A 6000-nucleotide genomic window follows, 5' to 3' on the forward strand; every position below is an offset into this window, starting at 1 on the left:
AAGAAATAGATTGAATTTCTATCTTCATAAAACGAGCCTACATTGAACTTGGCATTACTTTTCAGAAGTAAAATAGCAACACACTGTTTTAATATTCAGATGAATACTTTTAAAAGAAAATGTTTTATTTAAATTAGAATTATTAGGATATTATTTAATATTATAGACTATGTTTTGAGATTTTGTGAATATTAATACACTTTTCAGTTTTTGGAAACTTATTATTTTTAACCATAATTTTTATATTTACTATAATCTTTTATAATATTAATTTAGTATATTTTTACTTTATAATTTATTATTTTATAATTAATTTAGATGAATAAAGGAAACATAAATTATGTTAATGTTTCAATCTTCATTATTTAATCTATTATCTTTTTTATTTCAACTATGTTTTTTTTAATTGTGCTCAAACCTTTCAACTCTAGACACACTTAATAATGTGTGATAATTATAGCTTGGAAAATATTTCATTTAAGGAAAATTGTTAAATAAATTTGTCTTACTAATTCCTGTTTGCGATCTGGAAGAAATTGTATTTAATTTACTTTTTATTTCAAAACATATATAGGCGTTGGCTTCTCTCCTAGACCTAAAATTAAAAAAAAATTAAAATGACAAAATCTAATAGAGCAAAATTGCAAATTGTCGTAACTTATTATTAAACATATAAACTTATAAATTTTTATGATATAAGATTAATAAATATAGAAATTGAAAATCAAGAGGAGATATCAAATACAATTTTTTGAAAAGGTTAGCAAATAAACATCTTATAACAAATACAATGGTTCCACTTTAAGTGACTTAGAACAAGAATGTTATTCTTCCAAAAAAACGCTATTCACAGGATATGAAGAGAAATGAGAATCAAACTTACGAATCTTACCACCTTAGCCTAAAAAACCTGTGTTCCGGCAACTAGCATACTTATAGAAAGGGAAGAGATTATTTTATGTTTAGCAAATTTAAATAAAATTATTTTTATTCATGATAACTATAAAACTAAATAATTGAGTTTTATTTTATTTAATATTTGCAATTAAGATCTAAAAATATACTGATATTTCTGTATATATTTTAATTTTGTTTTTCTTAAAAAAATTAGATTAATAATTAAAAATTTATATATTATAAAAATTTGCTGTCGGAGCACCGATCTGCGCCGCAGGCTGCCAATTGGATTTTTAAAACAGGTGCCGATCACCTATAATTTTTTCGGCGCACTGGCCTACATATAGGGTAAATTGAATGTTAAAAAATCAGTAGAAGAAATTTTTTTTGTTTTAAATAAATTAAATAATCAACTTATATCGATATTTCAATTACCAAATGAAATATATGACTTACTTAATATTTTTTGTTAAAATTTTGATGATATGATAATTAAGGAATTCACAGTTAAATTAAAATGGTTTCTTGAAGTAGAATTTATAAAAGATAAAAAAGTTGAAATAAAAAAGGAACTAAAATTAGTACAACCTCAACTTAAATATGAGCAAAATTATAAATAACAACATAATAGTATAAATTATTAAAATGAATATTATCATAATAAATGTAAAGATTCAAAGTGTAATATTTTTTAAAATGTTAATTAAAAAAATAAAAAATATAATAATATATATTAAAAAAATAAAATAATATTTATTTAAAAAAAACGTAATTAATACATAACAATAATTACAACAAAAATATTTTAAAAAACAAATTACAAAAAATAATGAATATTAAAAAAATATAATATTAGTAAATCACAAAGCATGTGTGATGAACTAAGATGGAATAGTGTTTCGAATAAACAAAGAGACCTATATTTCTTGCATTTTCTGATTTCTTGGAGTTCCAAGAGATCAGAGTTTCTATTAGCGGTAAATGAGGTAGCACATGACACATCCCAGACAAGTCTTTTACCACCAAGCCAAGATGTTAAAGACATTCCATCGGGACGCTTACCATCCTCATTTAGGAGGCCTAAAGGCTCCAAACTATTGGGGAAACCGACCAAAATCAAAAATTTACCGATCAACCTATTTATATTGTCCTGTCGCAGAAAACGGCCAATGACTTTAAAAGGCAAGAGAAACAATGTCTAGAAAATGTATCAACTTGCTTATTGCAGGCAGCACAGATGGTATAAGACAACCTAGCCTATGGCAATTGCAATTTGAAACTCATCGTTTGTGAGAAACATTTCCTTTTTTCCATTCAGGATCTCGTCTAACCATTCATGGCCGTTAGGATTTGTTTTTTCTGAGTAATTAAAGGCTAGTTAGATCAGGACACAACAAAGTTTTTCAAATGCACATATAGCATAGGAACTAGAAAGCTCTTTAAATGGCTGGAAACGGGGTGCTCATATCCTTGCAGAATTTGAGTAAGTCAAGAATGTTTGGTCAAAGTTAAAAGTGTATCGTTCAACTCAATAAGCAAGGAAATAGAATCGTTAAAGGATATCCGAGAAAAAAGAAAACAAGCAATTGCCATTAAATTGGGGAATGAGAATTCAATTCCACCTTAGTAAGCAGACAAAGAGGCAAATAACCAATTAAAATTAGAAAACTTAGTCTATAAGAGATTCAATAAAATGTTTAAATTTTAATTCGAAGGACGTAAGGAGGGAATTATATTGGAAAGCCAAGTAATATTAAAAGATGTGCAAGAATTTAGGTAAGAAAAAACATTTTTTGGTGAAGAAGAAAAATTGATGCTTGGGAAGATGAGGAAGATTCCTTAGCGAATTAAAAAGAGATTGTATCAAATTGTCAAAATGACAAAAGGAAGTTAAAAAGCCGAGGAGAACCTAGCAAACAGAGTCTCATGGGGAATAATTTTAAAATCTAGGGAGGGATAAAATCTTTATTGTTGAGGAAAGATATTTCACTTTTTTTTCTATTCAAGGAAAAACCAATTTTCTAAGATTCTATTTCAGCGTACTCGATGGCCGATATAACATTGGGTAAAGATACCAAAAGAGCCATTGTCGAGATTCATAAATTAAGGTCTAATTTGAAATCAGGCTTTAAATTTTTGATCAAATCGTGAATACTTATAGTGAAAAGCAAGGGACATAGTGGATCACCTTACTGAATCCTCTTTTCAGGAAATATTCAAAATTTTCCGAATTTGAGCAACGAGGGAAATCCATAGCAGGAATTAAGGAAATTATTTGGGGAAATGTTGTAGGATGGAGGGTAGAAATGAGCTCCTTGAATGCTGTTGTAGGCATTTCTGAAGTCTATTGCAGAAAACCTTATCCGCCTCAGTGTCTACAAAAATACAAGATACATGTGAGGCCACTTCGCACCCACCTCTAATTCCAAAACCTAACTAGTAGTAGGGAGCTGACCTTAGATCGGATTTTATTTACTATAACCTTGGCGACTAATACGAAAAAATGACTATGGCTATGAGTCTATTACCACCATCCAGTTTGGTTAAATAAACAAGACGTGCACCAAAAAGAATAGGTCGTATACTAAGAGAAGAGGAACTTCGCGTATAAGGATATTATTCAAAGTTCGGTTAATGTTTAGTAAAGGGTAAATAAAACCACTATCAAAGCATTGGATTGAATCAACAAAAAACCTGGTCTGAACCCGTCTAGACCACCTATCGTCCCTTTTTTAAAGGGCTTTAAGCATTTAAGAACTTAATCACAGGTAAAGGGAATGGGAGAAGAGCCATGCTGGTGAATGTTAAAAGGGGACGCCAATAGATGTTTTTCGAGAAGTTGTTGAAAATAGCGTTGATAGGGGAAATAGTCATCAGAAGTGAAAATTCGGGCAGCATCGTTAATATCTTCAATGTCCAATTTTTCAGAGAACAATTTACAGCGGAAAGAGTTAGGATTTAAAGAGTTGATGGAGTAAATTCACCAATAATGGTATTATCAAAATTAGACACTTTCTCTTTAATTGCGGCAGATAAATTATTTATTTAATTTTTGTTTAACTAGAATCGAAAATACAAACTAATCCCGTCTAACCATAAGGCTGTTGAGAAGAAATCTGAATTCAAATTATTTATATATGACGTGAGGAACTTTGAAATCGATTCTCGGGCTGCTATAGGGATCCTAGATAGAACTGGGGGCTTATGTGAAATGATTATTTTAAACACACATGGCAACAAGCGTTTACCAATATATAACTTTGGATGGGAGCTTAATGAAATATAATGGTAAAAAAAAAAATTGTAGTATATGAGGAAAAATTTTTTTTATATAAAAGTAAAAAAGAATACTATTTTATTTATGGAGAGATTTAAAGATATATAAGAAAATTTGAGTCTTGGAATATAAAAAAAATTTAATTTATTGCTCAAATGATTGTGAGGATTAAATATGTTCAAAAAATATATGCATGTAAAAAGAAAATTTATGATGTGTAATATAAAAAACATAGACGTAGCCAGGATTTTCTAAGGGGGGGGGGGAATTATTGCCCGGCCTTTGGCTTGGTTACCTTGGTCTATATATACTCAAAATATTTTTACATAGGAGGTTAATTTCATTAAAAAAATAAGCCTGGAACATATATGAAATATATTTTTATTAGTTTATATAAAATATAATAAATTACCTGTATATACATTAATATAAAAGCATGGTAATAATTTATTCCAAACAAGTATAAGAAATTTATTTAGAAAAAGTAAGTAGACATATAGTATTCCTTTATTAATAGAATTAGTTACAAAATATTAGGTAAAATTCCACTTTTACAGACATATTTGACAGTTAGAGAATATATTACAGTTAATATTTTAACAAATTTTACTAATCAATGCTCTTGATAATAATAGCAACAATTTGCATTTTATTTTAAATAAAATATTAAAAATTAATCTTCATATTATTCATCCCACGATGTCTTTAAAAATTTTCTGATGTTCTTATCAATATTTTATAGTTTTCTGTAAAATATATAATTCTCTATATTGGTAAAAATTACTTGATTGTCATATGAAATTGATAAAATTAGATATACTGTAAATCTACGACATATAATATTCCACTGTTTGTATTGTGCTTTAATTTTTTTATTTAATTTATGATTTAATTTTATCAGTAGTTTTATAATTATATTTTACTTTTATTAAGATAATAAATTAAAATTACTCACTTTATAAAAAATTATATTTGATATATTATATTATTTAGTAATTTTATGGATCTATTATTAATAATTATAATACATTTCACTTTTGTCTTAAGACTTATCTTTGCCTTATTTTCCATTTCTTAAATAACATTTTTGGTTCACTTTTTTTATATATAAATGCCTTTTTCCAAAATGTATAAATTATGATGAATAGTTTTATAAAAAATATTAACTTTTATATTCTTTCTTCCAAATTATTGTTTTAGATATATGCATACAATTTTGGGGGTCAGGGAGTGGGGGGTGGACTAAGGGGGATATTTTTTTATTAGTTTAAAATGATATTCACAAAAAGGGTTAAATTTCTGAAGAGGGGGGGGGGGATTTCCCCTTGCCCCACACCCCCTGGCTACGCCTATGATAAAAAATAAATGTACAATATAAGTGTTAAATTAGTTGAAAGGTTAAATGTTATTAAAGTATCTATATGTGAATTTATTTGATAGTTAAAGTTTTTTTAAAAATATATATGTATATTAGATAACTTCTGGTGTATAAAAAAAAGATAGCAATGCTTGATTCTTCTCCATTTTATGGCGATTTCTAGATTTACCCGGGTAGGCCAGTTTTCCCTCTGATTTTTCTTTTCCATTTTTGACGGTCCTGAGCATCAATACTTGTAAGATTCATGCTTCTCATATCCGCCGCTATCACATTTGTCCAAGTCATCTTGGGTCTTCCTCTAGGTCTTGATCCTCCTACTTCCATCATTGTGCATCTCTTTACCCAGTCATCTCTTGTCATACGTTCCACATGCCCAAACCATCTTAGTCTATTTCGTCGCATTACCATACCAATCATTTCTATACCTAATCTTGCTCGCAATTCCTTG

This window comes from Gordionus sp. m RMFG-2023, chromosome 1, assembly GCF_954871325.1.
Source record: "Gordionus sp. m RMFG-2023 chromosome 1, tfGorSpeb1-WG-v2, whole genome shotgun sequence".
NCBI lineage: Eukaryota > Metazoa > Nematomorpha > Gordioida > Chordodea > Parachordodidae > Gordionus > Gordionus sp. m RMFG-2023.